A 22,568-nucleotide genomic window follows, 5' to 3' on the forward strand; every position below is an offset into this window, starting at 1 on the left:
GGAAGCAGCTTTACAGTCATTCAATTTTAAGATCAGAAAAATGAGAGACTTAAATATTGTACAGATCTAGAAGAGAAGCATGAAGCACCAGAAATTCAAGTAAAGAAGCAATCTACAAGTTACCAGAATCAATTAAAACAGAAAGAGGTAGAGATCAGCGATCTTAAAGGACAGATTGTGCTACAGGATCATGTGCAGAATCTGCAGTCAGCCACTCATCCAGTATACTCAGAAACTTGCAGTATATCAGCAACCATTGTATCACCTTCATTTGGTTATGGCATGAGTCATCATGCTTCAGTGTTCCACAGTGATGACATGGACTCTGGTGACATTTGGTCACCACAAGAAATAAACAGATTGACAAATAAAGTTTCAAGAATTGAGTTTGAAGTTGGCCATTGGAGGCATATTGCTCAGACATAAGGAACAAATAGCTCTGATCAAAATGAAATCTGCAAAATGCAAAATACTATCTAGGAGCTTAAACAGAACCTAAATCAGGACATTGATGACCATCAACATGAAATGTCAAAGCTCCAGGAGGAATTAGATAAATGTAGTCATGCCTTAAGGAAAAATGAAATTTTGCAACAAACCATAGAGGATAAAGAAACAATTATCTGAAAGAAGAACTGGAGCAACTCAGGGAACAGCAGAGTCAAGCTGCCCTTGTGGTTGAGGCCAAACCTCTAGATTTTATGGAACTGGAATCTGAGGTACCTCAACTGAATATATAAAGGGTGATCTTGAAGAGGAAATAAAGCATCATCAAAAGACAATTGAAAATCAAAACCAGACTAAGAAGCAGCTACTTCAGTCTTTACAGAGCAGAAAAAGGAAATGGATGGGTTTAAATACCAGCATGAGAAAATTAATCCCACACATACCAGATTTTTTGAGAGAAAGATGAGGATATTAGGAATTTGCAAAAAGCTATTGAACAAGTCAGAGCACAGATGCATGAGGAAAGACAGGGAATTCACACAGAGAATTTGGATATTTTTGTGGAAGCAAAAGTTCAGAGTCTTAATATAGAATACGGAAGTGAAAGCCATGATTTATCTAAAGTTGAAACTAAAACATTATGAAAAGGGATAAGAGAATGAGAACTGGAGATTAAACTTCTGAATAAAAATGTATCTTCAACAAAAAAAATTGATCAGCTATCCAAAGATGAGGTTGGAAATCTAACTCATTATCCAGAAGAATTATTTGGAAATACAAGTTCTTCATGCAAGGATCTCTTTAGCTCCCTTTACCCAGGATGTCATTTAACTTCAATAGCAACTGCAGACCTATGTCCCGGAAAGAGAAAAAGTACTAGGTGTTTTGGGTGAGAAGACTAAATAACCACCAAAAAGAGAATATCCCAAACTAATGGACATAGTTGCTACCAAAGAAGCAGCCGTTATTAAGCTACAAGATGAAAATGAAAAATTGCCTACTAGATTTGAAAGAAATGACCAGGATATGTTTAGAGAAACTGTGCAGAATTTATCATATATCATCTGAGAAAAAGACATGGAAATAGAAGCATTAAGTCAGAAATGTCAGATTTTATTGACTGTTTTATAGATATCCAACACAGGTATCAAGGATAGGGGTGTTAATAGTCATCAATTTTAGGAGCTACTACAGAGACATGATAAATTAATGCAATAAATAAAGGAAATAGAAGAGTGGAAACAGAAAGTTATGACCATAGTACAAAATACACAGCATGAGTTAGGCCAAGTACTGGAAGAACATCAACTTCAGGTATAGGTTCTTGTTGACAGTGATAGTAATTCTAAATTACAGGTAGATTTTACTGACCTAATCCAAAGTTATGATCAGAATGAATCCAACTGTGAAAATCCTGGCAAGTACTGTTGTAGAGAAATCGGGTGTGCGCGGTACTGAAGGCCAGGACACAAGAACACTGAGAAGGAAGTTGGTTTGTTTCGACTGGCCAGGCTCAGTGGACTCTTGTCCTAATAAAAACCAAGCCCTGAATAGCCTTTTTTGGACCCTTTTATACAGAGGAAATAGGATTAGGGAGACTAACGGTGATGGTATGCAAACAGACCTTTGGTTAGGTTCTTCAGTATTTGATCTAAGTATCAGATAGGTTATTTCCTCCAGGTGAGTTATATATTCCCCACATTCCAAGCCAGCTTGGATTTAGCATATCTTCCACATTCCATCTGGAGGCAACCTTGAATACACATTCAGTCTTACATCCTTTCTGAACATTCAAAGACTGTAGGGCCTATATTACTTATTTGGCCATTTTGGGGACTAGGTACACTTGGAAATGATTTTGAATTTATGCACAGGCTATATCATATTCCCCTCTTTGAGGCCAAGCTTAAGTTATTAAGCTTTGGCATCACTATTGTCTGAGTCCCTCTGGACTGACTGGTATGTATATAGAGCCATAAGATGGGCAGCTGTTTGCCTTTTTACTATACCATTTATTAGGGTGCGCATTCTGTTTATGATGAAAGGGAGGAGGCCTGGAAGGATGGTGCATGCTCCTATGAAGAAGGCAATTATTCCCAGTAGAAGCTTGAAATTGTTTATTATTGACTGCCAGCTTCCAAAGGAGTTATTTAAATTCCAACCATTCCAGGTTTGCACTAGGACATAAGCAATTTTTACTATTTTGCTTGTAATTTCATCAGTAACCTTTCCAGTGTTATCTAATTCAAGGCAGCAGTTAGAGAGATTGAATTTTCCACAAACTCCTCCTTCAGCTGCTAAGAGATAGTCTAGGGAAAGACAGTTTTGATAGATAGCATTTCTGAATTTAGTTTGCTCTTGGGCTAGTAAGTTTAGTGCATGGGCAGTTTCATTAGTTATTATCTCTACCACAGCTTGTAGGCGGATGCTTCAGTTTAGCATATAGACAGGGGTTTGATAACCCCACATGCCATCCTCTGCCCAAGTTGCTGGCCCATAGTATTGGATTATATGCTCAGGGGGCCATTCTTCACCTCCCCAGGTAGTGACAGCCCCTTTTTTCCTTATGTTTTGATATACTGGCTGGCTTAGCCCTTTCCCTTCTGTTAAGGGAATGAGGAAGAAGGAGGGTTTTATTGCACCAAGCATACAAGTTCCACACCAGTTTTGTGGCAGTTCTTGGAAGGCAACCTTCCCAAAAATCCAGTACAAACCATTTGGGACAGTAAAGGGGCCCTTTGTGGTGGAGTTCCACACTGTGATTAATTTGGGGAAAGTACGATTTATGAGAACGAGGTCCAATTCATTCCATGTTCCCCAAGGCTCTGTTGTATTTGTGGTATAATTTTGGAATTTTCCCCCTGTACATGTTAGGTTTCCAACAGCTATAGAGGAGCTTAGGCAGGCCCTTGAAGCACAATATTTTCCTATGACAGAAGTTTGTAAGGGCCACATACTACCTCGGGGGACAGCCGGGAGGCTAGTTGTATTATATATGGTTGGCTGTAATTGTATTCCCTGGTTTCCCATGGCCATTGGTCTCCCATATTAGTACCTCCACATATGTAGCATGAGGAGACATTTAAGGCTGCCCCTACCACTTCAGCCAGGCTTATAAAGAGGTTTCTTGCTGCTAGTGTGTGGGAGGAAGGGCGCCCGGCTTGCCACAGTAGCAAACGGTGCAGCAAGAAGTGATACCGCCTCTGCCCACTGGGCCTAGATAAGGTGACCATGCCTGACTAGGCCTTTGCTGCTAACGGCTGGCCGGCACTGCCCTCCCCCTTTTAATCTCCCGCCTAGCCCAACATCCGGCCAGCTCTCACTCCCCCTTTCCCCTCCCCTATTCCAAACCTCTCCGCCAGCCCTCTGCCTAGCAACCGCTTACAATCACCTATCAGGAAGCAGTACCCGCCCGCACCTATCAAATCCCTCCACGCAGTCCCTAACCCTATAAAGCTATGTCCCCTTCCGCAATAAACCGGACTTGCGTACCAGACCTGGTCTCCGCGGCATTCTTTCTCCCCTCGCCGCGCGTCCTCCATGCCTGAGAGCCCCTCTGAGGCTGTCTGCTGCAGCCTCAGACGCCTTTGCAGCCAGCTGACCCCTCCAAACCCCCCCCCCGTCAGCGTCGGGGTGCAAGCCGCCCCAGCCGCAACTGGCGCCCCAACGTGGTGGCAGTTCAAGTCCGGTCCGACGTGACCACTGCCTCACCCCCGTGGGACCTCGTTCCCACCCCTTCGCCGCGCTCTCAAGGTAAGGACCCCCGTTATCGGCCCCCGGCAGAAAAATGGGCGGGCGTCTATCTTCCCGCCAAGCGCCGCAAGTCAGAGCACTTGCTGGCCTACTAGCCTGCCACCAATGTAAAGTTTCGGGCAGGCAACTCCAGGCTTACTGGGATCTACTGGTCCCCTTCAACCCCTGGCTTTCACTGCCAATCTCTCGGACCCTGATACCTACCTGAAATTGGCCCCGCCTATCAACAAGGCCAGCCACAAGCCCGAAAATCCACACAAGCTTATAAGGCAATCAACTCTGTTCCAGCAAACGCCCACCCCCTTTCACAACTCTTTGGGCTCCCTACTATCTACATGACAATGTAGCTATGAGAGAAAAACGTGGCAACATTTATGTTCTGTTTTATTTCCATGATTGCTGATAACTGATAGGAATGTTTCTGAGCACAAGCTTGCATGTTACAGGCAACATGGATTCCAGAGGAAATCTTAATAAGAACTTAAAAGCAGCTATACCAAGAAAGTAAGAATTATGAGTTAATTATAAACTGTATGTTTCTGTTACTGTGTTGTGATTGTTCTGTGTTTGTCTGTTCGTTCAATGTCAGTGTATATTTTGATACCTCCGGATGGTAAATATAAATTAATAAAAATTTTTAAAAGAGCTCTATCCAAATGGCCAAAAATTAAATAAGCGCTTATATTAATACTTAAGTTTATTATATCAATACATGAGCTTAAATGTTAATAAGATATCTACAATAATAGAAATCATAAGTCTTGATTGACAAGATTAACTGTACGTCTTCATAAAAGGTTGTTCTTGCCCAGATTAAAATAAATAACTTATTTTTCTTCACAGGATAATATAAAGAATGTAAAGCTTAAATGAATATTAAAAAAGGTTAAAAGTTTGTGAAAATGCTAACTGAAATGTAATAAGTTTTGCAAAAAGGCATATTTTGTCCCAAAGTAGAATAGCTAATTTTTCATGAACTCTTGAAACTTAATTTGCAGATGGCAAGCTGTAAAAGGTATTGTGATAACTTTAAGTAAGGGAATGTGTTCTATAAAAATAAAATTTGTCTTCAATAGTCTATATGGTTATAAATAATTATAAGAGGTTTAATGAAGCATTGTTTACATTAAAGTATTAAATGGCTAATTCCAAAAGGTCATTCTAAATATATATAAAACTGAATTGATGATGATAATAATAAAAGGTAATTTTATAACAGGAAAGATTGGCAGCAACCAGCCTCCCCTGCCAACTTACTTCTAGGAAACTGTTTCTAATATTGCATGCTACTAAGTATTTAAAGAAAAGTTCATTATTTTAACAAGCTTGTTTAATGTTCACAGTATTGTTGTAAGAGGTTTGCTTGATAACTTTGATGTAGGCTATATGGAATGTGTTTTTATTATTAAGGAAACAAAAAATAATTTTGTCCTGAAATAAAATAATTGACTATTGGAAAAAGTAGAGTATAGGACGAAACCTGAGTGAATGCTAAAACTGCAGAAGATTAATGGACAAAGAATTTTTACAGTTAAAGTTAAATAAAATTTAATGGGTCTATCTATAAAATTTTACAAGCTTTGGTGTCGGGTAGTATGCTGATGCAAAGTTGAAAATTTTTGTTCTTTCTCAAGGCCTCTCACCATTAATCTGTTTTGATAAAAGTTCTTATCCTCAGTCAGTATACAAAGAGAGTCTATCTAATGTTTCTTGTGCTTATCGTTTCCTCCCTGTTCCAAGAAAGAAAGCTTTATCTCTTAAAGGAACATAACGTTCAAAACTGCTTTCTCAAGACCTAATCCTGAACAGTGGCCTTTTGTTCCAAACTAATTATAAGAGATTTGTTCTTTTACCTTGAAAGAAAAATTAAAGTAATAATTAAGTTCATTTAATATGTTATAAGCTAAATAAAGGTGTTTTACAGTGTTATAAAATTAACAAGTTTTTTCTTTCCTTTAACCCTCTGTTAATTAAAGTTGTCTAAGTGAAAGTTTTCTATGAATGCTTAAAAGTGTATAAAGTTACCAATATTTCAGCATAATATTAAAGAAAAGTACAATATAGTTAATTATAGTTTTAATTATTATAAAAGAGTATATGTCACAAAAACAACCTCTTACCATAGATTAAAGTAACAACGCTAGTATGCAGCAATCCCAAATACTGCTAGTTTGTTGCAAAAAGTTAAAGTCCAGTTACATGGCTATCACTTTGTTTTAAAACTTCCTAAGACTTTCTTTAATGTCTTCTTGGACAAATCAAGCCAACTGCATTCCTTTATCTGTAAAGAACCCAACAATAAACTTTTGCAGTGCTTTTCAAGGCTATGTGCATAGCCCAACCATCTTGTACAGTATTTACTGATAGTAATAGTAATGAAAAAGCAGCATAAAAAAAAAAAAAAACAGCATGTGTTACTTTCCAAAAAGAACACGTTTAGCCAACTCCCTTATTCATCTGCTCAATGCACAGAGCTTTGAGCCATCATTAAAGTTTTACAAATGTTTTGAGAGTCCTTGAATATTGTCTCTGATTCTGAATATGTATGCCTTACTGACAAGCACACCACTGCCCTTTTCTCCGAAAACCCCCGTGCTCAAATTCTTCTAGAAATCTTCCACGGGACCTTTGACTGCCATTACCCCCCCACACACAAGTTGCTCCAGGGCCTCACAAGGCTCCCCCTCTCCCCACTATACCACCCTTTCCCTGGCTCCAAGCCTCTCTCCAACTCCACTACTGTCTTCACGGATGCCTCTAAGACCAAGTTTACTTATATTGCCTACTCTCCCAGCCGTGACTTGCCAACCGTCTACTGCCAAACCCATCCCGGATCGGTTCAGGTGGGCGAGCTACTAGCCATCCTCACTGCCTTCCAACACCACGGCAATGAGCCCGTCAACATCTTCACTGATAGTATGCCCTGCAAGTATGTTCAGTTATTGCCCACGCTGTTTCTTTCCACGTGACACGCCCATTGATCAAGCACTCCGTGCCTTGCAGCGAGAGCTCGAGCTCCGCACACAGCCATGGTACATTTCTCATATTCGCAGCCATTCAGGGCTGCCCGGGCCTCTAGCCATGGGTAATTCTGCCGACCAAACCGTCTCCACCCATACAATAGCCACTGTCGGAGACTTGGTCAATCAAGCCAAACTTCTCCATTCTAAGTTCCACTTTTCAGCAGCCTCACTTCAACGTCTTTTGCCGGGCCTCCCCAAGGAAACGTGCAAGCATTTGGTGCGCGCCTGTAAAACATGCGCCCCCTTCTTGCCGCTTGGACCGTTGCAGCCACAAGGGGTCAACCCCCGCGGCCTCAAGCCAAACTCCCGATGGCAAATAGACGTCACCCATGTGCCATCATTTGGGCGCCTCAAGTATGTCCATGTCACAGTCAACACCTTTTCTCACCTTTGCTACACTGTCCCCTTACCGGGGGAAACAGCCAAGCATTGCATTAAAGCATTGCGGGAAGCCATCTTATTCATCGGGGTTCCTTGGGATGTTAAAACCGATAATAGGCCTAGGTATTGCAGCTCCTCATTCGCTGCATTTCTCCAGCTCTACAACATTACTCACCACTTCGGCATTCCATACAACCCCCAGGGGCAGGCTATAGTAGAATGCATCCACCGCCATCACAATTGCCACCCTTCTAGGTCTTGCCGGTGCAGCCACTGGAGCTGCAGCTCTCAGCCTCCAAGATAACTCCTTTTCAACCCTTGGGCAAGCTGTCGATGCAGACATCGCCCACCTTGAGACTTCCATGGCCCACCTTGAAACATCTCTCAACTCCCTGTCCGAGGTCGTTCTCCAAAACCACAGGGGCCTAGACCTCCTCCTCCTAAAAGAGTGGGGCTCTGCGCAGCGTTAGGAGAAAAATGCTGCTTCTATGCTAACCACTCTGGCCTCATTCGAGATAACCTCGCACAAGTTAGGGAGGGCCTCCGCAAGAGAAAGCAGGAACGTGAAGCCGGATGGTCTTTCTCTTGGGGGCTGCCCAATGGAATCCTTTCTTACTTTCTCCCCTTTCTAGGCCCACTCCTCACCCTTGTCCTCCTAGCCCTAGGACCCTGGGTCATCAGGTGAATTGTCCGGCTTGTCAAAAGTCAAGTTAACTCTGTCCTTAGTAAGCCCATCCAGGTCCGGTACCAGCGAATCCGCACCACCGACGAAGACGCACCAGGAGTCTCCATTAATTGCCGTCCTCCCCAAATGGCCAGCCGCCTCTCAACGCACCCAAGCCCCAGCCCCCCTGCCCCTACCCCTTCTCACCGCCCATCCTAACCCCTTACCCTTACCCTTTCCCCTCCCCCGCCCTGTTTATCTAAGGCCGCCAACATTCCATCGAGGCGCTGGACTGGTTAGCCAATGACGGGCAACGGGATCGGCCCGCCAGTCAACCTAAGGCAGGGACACGGCCTTTTGCTGCCGCGCTTCCCCATGACGGGTAAGACTGGCCACCTGTGTGGCACAGGCATTGCCCGGCTGGGCGCAATCCCGACCTAAGACAGGCACAGTCCCCCTCCCTCCTCAAATCAAGCTTTTCGGAGGAGCTTAATAAAAACAAAGGGGGAAATGTGGGAGGAAGGGCGCCCGGCTTGCCACAGTAGCAAACGGTGCAGCAAGAAGTGATACCGCCTCTGCCCACTGGGCCTAGATAAGGTGACCATGCCTGACTAGGCCTTTGCTGCTAACGGCTGGCCGGCACTGCCCTCCCCCTTTTAATCTCCCGCCTAGCCCAACATCCGGCCAGCTCTCACTCCCCCTTTCCCCTCCCCTATTCCAAACCTCTCCGCCAGCCCTCTGCCTAGCAACCGCTTACAATCACCTATCAGGAAGCAGTACCCGCCCGCACCTATCAAATCCCTCCACGCAGTCCCTAACCCTATAAAGCTATGTCCCCTTCCGCAATAAACCGGACTTGCGTACCAGACCTGGTCTCCGCGGCATTCTTTCTCCCCTCGCCGCGCGTCCTCCATGCCTGAGAGCCCCTCTGAGGCTGTCTGCCGCAGCCTCAGACGCCTTTGCAGCCAGCTGACCCCTCCAAACCCCCCCCCGTCAGCGTCGCGGTGCAAGCCGCCCCAGCCGCACTAGTGGGATGGAAAAGGGCTTTTCCATTTCTTCATAAAAGGAGTGGAACACAGAATGGGCTTTACTTGTGAGTGGGTATTTCCGATACCCAATCCAGATGTAGGCTCCTGGGTCTATTCCTTTACCATCAATGCGGAGTCCCATTTGGACTCCCTGAGTCTGCCAGGTTCAGGTTTAAGGATGGTGAGGTTTAAAGGGTTACATTGGCTACGTGGACAGTTAGCTGGGGCCATACCCTTGGTGAGGATAACTGTTTGTTTAGCTATGTCTGTGTTCCAGGTGGCCCAAGTGACACAAGACCAGTAGGGGCAGTAGTATGCACCTATGTATTTGCACCAAAAGCCCCCCCCCCCGCCCTTATGCTGCACTTCCCATTTCTGGACCACACATATACTTATTGCTATAAGTATACGTTTGCTCCCAGCTGAGCCCTCCACAATCTGTGTTCCATGGTATCCCGGAGTCTATAACCTGACATGCGTCAAATAGGAGGGACACTCGTTGGTTCTGGCTCATGACTGGGGTGAAGGAAAGTAGATCCCCATTTTGATCAAGCACTCTTATTTCCCATTTATGGGAGACTGTTGGGGGTCTAGGGTCATAGCAGGTTATTTGGCCAGATGCGTTACAGACACTATAGGAGAGTCCCTGAAACTGACAGGTGGTTACACCTTGCAGGTGTAATGACTATGCTATATTAATGTGGTATTGACATGGGCCCCTGTACACACCTTTTGAATACATGGCTCACACTCTGTGGTGTCGACCTGGGACCAGGAGAGGGTTAGAGCTAGAAGTAGGAAAAATAGCCAAAGGGGCATTGCAACAGATTAAATCGGATTCCTAATTTTCGGCTGTGTGTAGACCAATCAGCTTCAAGGGTATGACTGGAGCAGAGCTCGGTGTTCTGTCCTCAATCTTCAGCCGTGCATGGACCAGTCAGCTTCTGGGGTGTGACTGGAGCAGGGCTCGGTGTTCCCCTTTTTTGCAAGATGAGTTTGGTTGGGCTGTGGGTATCTGGAATACAGGTCCAGGACTCTGGGGCAGCTCGCCTGACTTGGCTATGGTGTATCCATGGGGTGATTTCAGCTACTTTAACTGCAACAGGGGTGAACAAAATGACAAGATAGGGTCCTCGCCATCGAGGGGTTAGTGGAGCTGACTTCCAGTCCTTGACCCAAACTGCATCTCCTGGCTTGTACGGGTATATGGAGCTGCTTAAGCTAATGGGGTCCCTTTCTTGGACCCAGTGATGCAGGTTATGTAGGGTTTTTCCTAAGCTGATCATCTGCTGAGATATTGATAAGTTTCCTCTTTCTCTGAGGTTCCCTTCTGTATTTCTGATTAAGGGAGGAGGCCTCCCAAAGAGGATTTCATAAGGGGTTAGGCTTAGTTTTCGGCTTGGGCTAGCTTGAATTTGTAAGAGAGCACTTGGAAGTACTTGAACCCATGTTAGCCCAGTTTCTTGGCAAATTTTGGCAATGTAAGTCTTTATTGTACAGTTCATTCACTCTACCTTTCCTGAGCTCTGAGGATGGTAAGTGGTGTGCAGTTTCCATTGGATGCACAGTGCCTTTGCAATCTTTTGAGTGATTTCAGAGACGAAGGCAGGTCCGTTGTCAGAGCCAATTGAGAGCGGTAGCCCATAGCAAGGAATGATTTCCCTGAGGAGAACCTTGGCTACTTCTTCAGCTTTTCCTGTTTGAGTGGGAAAGGCTTCCACCCAGCCAGAAAAAGTGCAAACAAGGACTAGAAGGTATTTATAGCCTCCGGATCGTGGCATCTCAGTGAAATCAACTACTAGATCTTCGAGGGGCATACTACCAATTATCTGGACTCCTGGGGCTGTTGTGGGCCACTGGCGAGGGTTATTCCTTGCACATGTCACACACCATTGGTGTACAGCATGGGTGATAGTGACTAGTCTTGGGATGTAGAAGAATCTTTCTAACACTACCTTAAGATGGGTTTTTCCCAAGTGTGTGTTCTCATGGTAGTCCTGAATTACAGTTGCTGCTAATATTTGTGGCACAACTATTCTGTGATCAGGCAATGTCCACCAACCATTTTCTCCTTGTGTTCCACCCTCAGAGAGTATCCACTCTTTCTCAGCTTGAGTATATTGTGGCTCTCGGTGACTCAAAGGCTGCGGGGTGAGAGCAGGCAGTGTATATTGGATGTTCTGATAATTAAGGGGTTGAGGAATGAGAGCAGCAGCCAGGTTTTCAGATAGGGATCCCTCCCACACCACTCTTTTTGCTTCAGTGTCTGCCTTCCGATTTCCCTGGGCAATGGGGCTATAGCTTGTCTGGTGTCCCTTACAGTGCATTACAGTTACTTTGACAGGCTCCCAAACTGCATCTAGTAGCTCCAGAATCTGTGTCCCATATTTAATGCTCTTCCCTCCTGAGTTAATGAGTCCCTTTTGTTTATATAAGACTCCATGTGCATGCAGGGTAAGAAAGGCATATTTGGAGTCTGTGTAGATGTTAACTTTGGTTGCAAGGCTTGGGTGAGGGCAATGAGTTCAGTCTTCTGTGCTGATGTGTTATTTGGGAGGCACTGTGCCTCTACTATGGTCTCAGATGTTACTACAGCATATCCTGCTCACCGATTGCTGCCCTGCATAAAGCTACTCCCATCTGTGAAGAACTCCATGTCAGGATTTGCCAGTGGCTGGTCTTGAAGGTCTGGCCAGCTGGAATATACTTCTTGCAATGTTTCCAGGCAGTTATGGGCTGGAACCCCTGTCTCTACGGGTAGCAGGGTGGCTGGATTTAGGGTTTTTACAAGTTACCAGCTGGATGGATGGATTTTCACATAATAGGATTTCATATTTAACCGGGCAGCTGTTAGTAAGCCATTGTGTTCCCTTGGCTTCTAAGATCGTGATAACTGCATGTGGAACCCGGACAATAATAGGCTGCCCAAGAGTTAATTTTATAGCTTCTACTGTAAGCATGGCTGCAGCTGCTATGGCTTGCAAACATGAGAGCCATCCTTGGGCTACAGTGTCCAGTTGTTTGGATAGATACGCTACAGGTCTTTGCCAGGAACTGAGGTATTGAGTGAGTACTCCTACTGCGATGCTTTGGCGGTTGTGAACATAGAGGTAGAACGGCTTACTGAGGTCTGGAAGTCTGAGGCTCTGTGCTTCCATTAGAGCTTGTTTGAGAGCAGTGAAAGCATTTTTCTGTGGGCTTTCCCAGAGCAGGGGATCACGATCTCCCCACTTTGTGGCTTCATATAAAGGGCACGTGAGGACCCCAAAATTGGGGATCCAATTGCGGCAGAATCCAGCTGCCCCAAGGAACTCTTGCAGCTTCTGGCATGTGTTGGGCTCAGGCAGACTACAGATCACTTTCTTTCTTTCAAGTCCCAATTCACAGAGCCCCTGTGTTATTTTGTAACCTAGATATTTGACCTGAGGTAGGCAGATTTGGGCTTTTTTCTTAGACACCTGATAGCCCTTTTGCTGTAGATGTTCTAAAAGAGCATAGGTTCCACCAGCACAGTCCTGATAGGTGGAACTTCTGAGAATGAGGTCATCTACATACTGGAGAAGAAAACAGTTATGGCTTTCTGCTTTAAAGGATTTGAGATCACTGGCCAGGGCTTGTCCAAAAATAGTGGGTGCATTTTTAAATCCTGAGGCAATTGCATCCATGTCAGCTGCTGCTTTTCACCTGAGTTTGGATTTTCCCATGTAAAGGCAAAAATTGGCTGGCTCCAGGGTGCTACCCAAATGCAGAAGAAGGTATCCTTAAGATCTAGGCATGAAAAGTAGATTGCCAATGAGGGTATTAAGCTGAGAAGAGTATAAGGTTTAGGAACCACAGAATGAAGGGTTATTACTGCCAAATTAACTGCTCGTAAGTCCTGGACTGGTCGGTAATCTCCATCAGCTTTTTTAACTGGGAAGAGTGGGGTGTTCCATGGAGACTGGCACGGCTTCACTATGCCCTCACTCAGCAATCTCTGAATATGTAGCTGGACCCTTTCTTGTGCTTCGCATGGAACTGGATATTGCCTTATGCTTACTGGACTGGCTGTAGGCTTTATTTCAATAATAATTGGAGGAATGTCATGTGCCATCCCCATTGGGTTACCCTCTGCCCATACTTCAGGCACATCTTCAAAGGGGAGCTGCATGGCCACGGATTGGCCAGTCTCGCTGAGGCAAAACAGTCTCCATTCCTCTTGCAGAGGAAGAGTTAGCACTACTTTTGGAGGGTCTTGTGGCCCCAGTGTCAGTGTGGATTTCCTTGTGGCATTAAAGGTAATTTGAGCCTGTAGTTTAGACAGTAGGTCTTGACCCAGGAGGGGGACTGGGCACTCTGGAAGATAAAGGAATTTGTGAGTGACCTCCTTTCCCCCAATGTTGCAGGTCCTGGCTTGAAGGAAGGGCCATTGGGCACTTTTGCCAGTTGCCCCTACGATAGTGGCTTGTCTTTTTGATAGAGGACCAACTGGCTTGGTCATTACAGAATGTTGAGCCCCAGTGTCAACCATCATATGTATGGTGCAGCCCCCAATTTGGACTCCAACCATAGGCTCTTTGGGGCCAAGAGAATAGGAGCCCGGTCTGTCCTAATAATCTCTATCAGAGTCCTCCATTCCTGCCAGCCCAATGATCTGATCTGCAGATTTTTTCCCTGAACTTTTATGGACCCAGCATTTGGTTTGTGATGCCCCACTGGCTTTTCTGGCTAATGTTTCTTTTGGCTGCAGAGGCCAGTTCAAGTGGCCAGCTAGGACACTCTCGCTTCCAATGCCCATCCTCTTTGCAATATGCACGCTGATTTCACCCTAGACGTGGGCCTTTCCCTCTGCTTGGGGCTGGGGCTTGCCAGGTTACCTTCCTTGACACAGGAATGGATTTTTCCACAATTGCCACTGCCAGAAGATCTGCTTTTTTTTCCCCATTTTTCTAATTTCTTCCCTTTTTGTTTCTACATCATGGTTGACATAGACCTTAGTAGCTACTTCCATGAGCTGAGAGATATTCATTCCAGCAAACCCATCTAATTTCTGTAGCTTTTTCCAGATGTCAGTCTGTGACTGGGCAACAAATGCTGCATTTACCATTGTTTGGCTCTCAGGAGCATCTGGGTTAAAGGGCGTGTATACATGGAACGCTTCACACAGTCTCTCATAGAATTGAGCAGGACTCTCATCCAGAGCCTGTAGAATTTGACTGGTCTTTGCCATATTCACTGCCTTGCAGCTCCCCACCTTGAATCCTTCAACTAATGCCCTATGAAATGTCTCTAGTTGATTGAGTCCGGCGGTGCTATTCAGATCCCACAGTGGGTCCTCCTCTGGGAACTGCAAGTGGGCATATTGATCACTGTCCAAAGTTCCCTCAGGTGGGTGCTCTCTAAGCCAGGTTAGCGCTCCCTGCGTGACATGCCTTCTCTCTTCAAAGTTCAATAAAGTCATTATAAGTTGTTTACAATCAGCCCAGGTGGGTCTGTCGGTCTGATTGACTGACTGGAAAACGTCTGTCAAGGCCTGAGGCTTCTCCGAGAATGGTGGGGTGTGGCTTTTCCAGTTAAAGAGATCCGTTGTCATAAAGGGCTGATAGATGAATGTCCGGTTTCCCCCCTGAACCTGGCCATCTGCATTGTAAGATTGGGACCTGGGCTTCACGGAGTGGTAGCTGGAAGGCAGCCTTTTCCTTTGCTCCCTCTGCCTCTGGAGCTCTCTGTGGTTTGAGTTACAGTCTCTTAGCCCCTCCTTCCTGAATGATGGGCAGCGCTGCAGCTGCGTTGTCAAGGGGCAACCCGCTGTAAAAGCAGCTGGTCTGAATTTTCCCTTGCCGAAGGTGCCAAAGACCGCTGTAGAGATGGTAAAAGCTGCTGTGGGGATAGCGTAGGGCTCTCAGGTGCAGATGGCGATAAAGGCAACTGCGGGGGATGGCATAGGTGCCCTCTCTGATGGTGATAAAAGCAGCGGTGGGGATGGTGTGGGCATTGCACTTCCCCAAGCGAATGATGACAACGGGGTGCTGCTTAGGGAGACTAGTTCATTTTCATTCCTTAGTATTGCCGGGCAGGAGTCATCGCATAAGGCGGTGGAAATTCATGTTTGTACGGCCCTTCTAAAATGGGCAGATTAGCACTGGACTTGGGATGCACTTTCTCTGTGCTCTTTGCACTATGATTGTTTGGTCTGGTCCCTGGGACGGCACTCCTCAGTTTCTGCATTAAGCAAATTCTAGCTTCTTTAGTCACGCACTTCCCTAACCAAGGTGGGTTTTGGCTCACAGCATTTTCCCAAACATCGATGTAGGGGAATTGGTCTGGATGCTCTGGATTTCTGGTTACTGCATCGTGGACTTTACAGATGATCCAGGAATCTGAAGTGCCTTCCTGGGGCCAGCCCACGCGGAAAGTTGGCCATTCTAATTCACAAAGCATCCTAAGCTTTCCTGGCTGAAACCTTATGCTGTACACATCTTCCCGGAATGCACGGGGGAAGTTTTTCAGCATACAACCTAATGGGGTTTTACTGTGTGTGTGTTTCCCATTTCCACCCTGTGCCAACGGTGTACAATAGTCACTCAAGCCTTACACTTGGTCCGTCTCCGGCTGTGTCCCTCGCAGGAGTTTTCAGCACCACTTAAACCTTAGCAGATCAGTATAAGCCCCCGATATGGAAGAGGGTCCCTTTGCAGGGACCCCCCAGACCGCCCTTGATCGTATGAGGTCACCACGGAACTGCAGATCCGGACTCCGCACTCACCCCGCAGAAGTGATTTTCTCTGTCTCACTCAGTCGCCACAAGCACACACACACAACCACCCCCCTTTCCTTTCCTTGGACCTGGAGAGGAGACAGCTTCCTCCTGTATTCTCAGGAGTACTAGGGCTTCCTCTTTGAGAGTTGATCAGGCTCCTTCCTAATTTTAGAATTAGGCTTCTCCTGCACTATGCCCCTGGGGGTCTTACCAGACCAATGTGCGGAGCTCCTTGCTTCATTCTCAGGGTCTCTCAAACCTTCCAGTGCTCCCGGCTCCTCCAGGAGGGCTCCACTGAAGACCGCAACCTCTTTCTGGACTCAAATGGGGTGTCCACGGGTGCCCAGGGCTGGGTTTCACCCGGGCCCTCCCGGCCTCTCCAGAGATGTCCAGGAGGGGCACACAACTGTGGCTGCCTCTGACCTTCTCAGCACTGTCCCATCTGGATCGCCAGAAATGTTGTAGAGAAATTGGGTGTGCATGGTATTGAAGGCCAGGACACAAGAACACTGAGAAGGAAGTTGGTTTATTTCGACTGCCGGGGCTCGGCGGACTCTTGTCCTAATAAAAACCAAGCCCTGAATAGCCTTTTTCGGACCCTTTTATACAGAGGAAATAGGATTAGGGAGACTAACGGTGATGGTATGCAAATAGACCTTTGGTTAGGTTCTTCAGTGTTTGATCTAAGTATCAGATAGGTTATTTCCTCCAGGTGAGTTACATATTCCCCACATTCCAAGCCAGCTTGGATTTAGCATATCTTCCACATTCCGTCTGGAGGCAACCTTGAATACACATTCAGTCTTACATCCTTTCTGAACATTCAAAGACTGTAGGGCCTATATTACTTATTTGGCCATTTTGGGGACTAGGTACACTTGGAAACAATTTTGAATTTATGCACAGGCTATATCAGTATTAACACAAGTTCCACACAGCATAGGTCAGCTTTGCAACACCAAGGATCTTCTTTTAGGAAAACTTGATATTTTACCACAGCCCTCCTCTGGACCATCACCTGTTTCATTCAGTCAGCAGAATCTTTTGAGTCAGGTAACTCTGATATACTGAGTGAGTCTTCTAAATTGCTTCAACAAGAGTTAGAAGAGTCAAGAAAATCACTGCAGGAAAAAGATGCAACAATCAGAACTTTATAGAAAGATAGCCACAGACTATGTGATACAAATGCTGCCACCTCAGAGCTAGAAAGAAAAGAATATGAACAAAATGATTAAAAAATTGAGCAGATAAAGGAACAATAAGATGCTTTATAACAGTTGCTTAAGGAAAAAGACCTCTTAATTGAAGCTAAAATTGAAGAGTTACTTTCTGTAAATGAAAATTTCACTAACAAAGTGAAAGAAAATAAACTTTTGAGGCAGGCAGTGACAAACCTGAAGGAGAGAATATTAATTTTACAAATGGACATTTGTAAACTAAAAGAAGAAGAAGAAAAAAAAAAAAACAGTAGAAACATCCAGGGTAAAGGAAACAGAATATCAAGCATCACAAGAGACTTCTCTGTGATTTCTATGATGGTGCAAGAAAGAGAGTTTGAATACCAGGCCATGAAAGAGAAAGCTCTTGCTTTTGATCAACTATTGAAAGAAAAAGGACAGGGCAATACTGGGGAGTTAAATGAGATTTTAAGGGCAGTGAAATCCAAGCAGGAAAAGGCAGGTATGTTTCAATAGGAGAGAGACAAGTCATGTTGGCCCTGAAACAGAAACAAATGGAAAACAGTGCCCTGCAGAATGAAGTACAACATTTACATAACAAAGAATTGCTCTTAAACCAGGAGTTACAGAGATTGCATAGCAACGTTTTAGAATCAGAGACTCTCCTACTCTTGAAGCTTTGGCTGCAGAAGATAAGGAGACTAATCTAAGAAAGGAAGCTACTTTCCTCCTCTAATGCAATGGTGAATGCAGGTCATCAAGGCAGTTTGCAGGTAGCATCATTGCAGGTCCAATTGAATGCAGTCTCCATGCAGAGGGCTGAAACTGCACATCAGCTTTCCATCTCATGAGATCAAGTAAAGCAATACGCTCTGTCATTAGCCAACCTGCAGACAATACTTAAACATTTCCAAGAAGAGGGAAAAGCAATGTCCTCTGCTGAACTAGAAAAGCAAAGCAGCTTGTATGTGAGTGGAAGACAAAGGCAGAAAAACTGGAAGGAAACCTTGCATCATTACAAGAACATTTGGATGAAGCGAATATTGCCTTGGATTCAGCATCAAAACTTACAGTGTTGTAGAATTTGAGAGAGGTTCAATTATTTGCATATAGAAAGGCTAGGACTCAGGAATGATTTTGAGAAGGAAAAATGGTTTATTGATGGCCGGCTGGACTCAGGAGCTTTCTGGTGCAAACCCAAGCCCCAAACAAGATTTTCAAGTTCCTTTTATACAGGATGGGGAGTCAAATGGTGCTTTTATCAAAGAAAACTACTTTCTTTGTTAGTTAAGTCTTTGCCTGAGTACCAGGTAGGTTTCAAATTAACATATTGCTCACACCTCAGGTGAGCCTGAATTAGCATCTTGCCACATTCTGTCTGGATGCAACCTTGAATACACATTCAGTTTTACATCCTTTCTGAACATTCAAAGCCCATATCACTTAACTGGATTTCTAGAGACTAGGCACACTTGGATATAGAATTAGATGATTTTGAATTTATGCACAGGCTATATTATATTTCTCATTCGAGGCAAAGTCCAAGTTTCTTTAAGTTTTGGCATCACCACTATCAGAGTTTCCCAGCAAAGACTGGTATGTATATAGAGTTTGCATTGCTAAATTGCCTCCTGGGACCGAATTGTTGCCATGGTCACCAAGAGCAGGACTGCAGCCTCTTACCATTCCACACCCACAAGTCAGGACAGACAGTTTAGGTTAAGGTTGTCTCTGACAAGACAAAGAGACTCCCACCCATAACCCACATCAAGAGAACAGTTAGATCAGAAGGAAGAACAAATTGAAAAACTTAAAAAACAAAATCTGCTCCAATAAGAAATGATCAATAGTTACAAAAGAAATTGATGAATTTAGTAAACAACAAAGAAAGAAAAGTAGACAAAGTCCTAATGAGAAACTTCTTTGTTAAATATTAGCACAAACCAATAAACAAGGTCATGAGGTGTTAAGATTAATGGGAATCAGCCTGGGAATTAAAATGGAGGAAATGAAAGAGTAGCTCACTGAAGATCATGGTGGAGTTACTAGGCAGATGAGTGGGTGGCTTGGAGGAGGACCTAAGAGTATTCCCACAACACCTCCAAACCTGAGGCACCAGCCTGTGCTTAATAGTTATTTTTCAGAACAATTTCTTAAATTTCTAGAAACAGAATCTCATCCACCTGTCCCACCACCAAAGCTTTCTGTTCATGATATAAAACTTGGAAATACACCAGGAAGGACAAAACCAGCCACAAATGTACCACCATGCTTAAAAGATATAGCCTTGTCCAGAACCAGTAAAGAAGGAAATAGGAATCCATCCTTACTCCCTGCTCTGCAGTTGTGCCTCTTATCAATCTTGCTGGACTTGGAAATGGTGGGTCTAGGAATCTTCTTTTGAAGCCCATTTCATATGTATTGCCCACATTTACACCTTTGCAATGATACCTGACAAAGTGCTGGAGATGAATAGAAAGAATTTTAAAGCAAAAGGTTATTCACAAGCCAGAAAAACCTTCCCACTTTAAAAGAGGGAAAAGAATCTTGAACATTATGCCTATATATTTCATGACAATGTAGCCTTTTGGAAGAGTCATGTGTTTGTTTGTAGTTGTACTTTTCCTATATTTAATTAAAATATCTTTAATGATTTTAGAAATTGTGGATGTCATAGAAAAAGTGTGCTATATAATCTTTTTTTCTCTGATATGAACCCATTTAAACTAAATCATTTATCTTTTATCATAATTTACAAAAATGAAAAGAAAGAAATGTAAATAGTCATATATCAGTTCTTTACTTCCTTCTCTGATTTTGTAAGAGAAAAGCTCTATGGGTAGTTGCCCACAGCTGAAATCCAGAAGACAGTAGTAGATTCTGCAGGGGAAGGCAGGATCAGCACAAATGGGCAGCCATATTTGCCATGTGGTAGGACCTGAGGATCACAATGGCTGACACTGGTGAGAAAGCATCTTTGCTGGTGTATTGATTTGGATATTTCACAGCCTCAGAAACTCTAAGTATTTACACTAAATAAATCTCTATCATGATTTACTTGATTTACCTAAATGTGTCGGGAAGAATTCCTGAGTAATCTATACATTAGGTCTGGCTCCCAGTGCAGGACAAGGGTGATGACATCTAAGCTACAGGTCAGGGAGGATAGATGAAGAGTGTGATGGTAAGGAGGGGCAACTTGCTGATTCCAGTGTTTCCTCTCGTAGGAACACTCCACATCACTGTGTTCCTTCTAGAATTAACACTGTGATCCCCAAGCCCAATGGCCCTTCCTCTCTGTCCTGACTCAGCACTCCTGTTCACCCCCTTCCCCTCACAGTGACTTCATGATCACTGCCACCACTCTCTCCATCACCATACCTTCTACTTTGGTTCTAGGATGACATGACTATTTTTGACATCATATCCCTTGTCTGCACACCAGTGCCTCCATTCCCTTTTAATCCCCTTCCCACATTCCATGTGTCACCCCCTTGAAGTCTACCCATGGTCATCTCACCCATTTCCCCATATCCAAAAAATCCATTTCAAGAGAACATAGCTAACATGCTAGAACCTGCTTTATAAATTTGTTTTATGACTCAAGCTATTCTTCTTTCTCCACCCCATCTGCTTGTGGGTAACCTATGCCTGAGTCAAAAGTTTCAGCTCACCCAACTTCACAGCTCCTAAGACTTTCCTGTCTTATATAGAGATACTCACATGAAAAATGATGGGACTGCCATATTTAAAATACTCCATTCCTTCCCTTCCCTGCACCAAGTGAGTTTCTCTCATTTATTATTAATATTTCATCATTTGTGTAAGTAGTAATTCTAAGTGATGGCAACATTAAAATAAATTGTGAGTTTTACCATGGAGTAGTATCACTGATCTATGATGACCAATTAATATGAATGTTTATAATTTCTAGCTGGTATTGATCTACAGCTCTTTTGACCACATCTTATATGTATATACAGAGAGAAACAGGGATAGAGAATCAGTCCCAGGGACCAGTGTTTCTGCATTTGCAGGTATGCAAACAAGAGAGTTCCTCTCTCTTGGAAAATGCTCAAATCACATAAACAACTGTAGCACAAAGTGTTTCATCAAGAGTCATATGTACTTCATTGGACAGTGAAAAGCTGAGTGTCCTTCCCAATAAAATCTCATGAAGCTGCTGCAATGTAACAGAAACATCTGAGATCTGAGGGCTCAGTAGTTACAAGGATAGAAGACATAGGCAATGAGAACATGTGAGACCAGAACCAGGTATGCCCTTCAGTGAACCCAGGAGGATGCTGGGCTGAGTGAGATCAGGACAAGTTTAAGCTCTTCCCAGGAACAGGGAGAGGGGAGGCAGGGAAAGAGCTTCCTGCCAGGGCTTCCTCTCTTATCTCACCTTGCCAGCAGCAAGTTTCTGGCTCCTTCCCTGACTCTGAAAATCACAAGTTATATTTTAAAGAAAAATGCCCATCAGGTGTGGGCAGAGCCTGGATTGTCGCTAAGGAAGAGGGAAGAGGCTGAGGCCCTATCCCAGCCCCCATTGCCTTTCCTCATCTGACTCAGAACAGATCTGAGGGAGATGACATAACACAGAGCATTAACTTCCTAATGCTATAATTTTAATAAAACTGAAGGCATCTTTTAACAGAAAAGCAGCTATTCTAAGGAATTATCAGGTGTTAGGCAATCTAATCATGATTGTTACTCAGTTAAGGACAGTGGAGTTAGTTCTGTGGGGCAAGGAGGACTTTAAGCATGATGATCAACTCAGAAAATTATTACTTCCAACTGACTACTGGGAAATCTCTGATTGGTGAATCTTCTGCATTGAGGGACAATAAACCATTGACCAAGTAGATACACTCCAGGGTGCTGAATTAAATAGCACTTGGGTTGGTATAGGAACATCATGGTTAGAATCGTCCCATCCATGTCTAATTTTTCAATTTGAAAGGAAAACTTAAATGTGCATTAAAAACTGAATGATTAGCACCGTTAAGTTGTACCTTGAATATGCCTGTCTCCCTAGAGCTTCCTTTTCTGGCATATATTGGATGAAAATACAATTCCTATCTCAAAGGACAGACTCATGTTTCTGGACTTCTCATAAAATCACTACTTCTCCCTCTTTCCACCAGGGATCTCTGGACCTGTGATTGTCATCAATTTCTGGGTGAAAGGTATGAATTTTAACTAATGGAGAGGCCCTGGTCTCAGCTTGTAGGTCTTTACAATAGGCCTTAATTCTATGGGCAGGATTTTTTAAAAGATTTATTTTTTATTTATTTCTTTCCCCTTTGCCCACCCTGTTGTCTGTTCTCTGTGTCCATTTGCTTTGTGTTCTTC

General features: G+C 44.1%; 1 pseudogene; it reads left to right on the forward strand.

Annotated features, from left to right (window-relative positions):
- Nucleotides 1-528: 528 nt before the first annotated feature.
- Nucleotides 529-19,661, forward strand: LOC101418725 (thyroid receptor-interacting protein 11 pseudogene; annotated as a pseudogene).
- Nucleotides 19,662-22,568: the final 2,907 nt, after the last annotated feature.

The sequence above is a fragment of the Dasypus novemcinctus genome, chromosome 19, assembly GCF_030445035.2.
Source record: "Dasypus novemcinctus isolate mDasNov1 chromosome 19, mDasNov1.1.hap2, whole genome shotgun sequence".
NCBI lineage: Eukaryota > Metazoa > Chordata > Mammalia > Cingulata > Dasypodidae > Dasypus > Dasypus novemcinctus.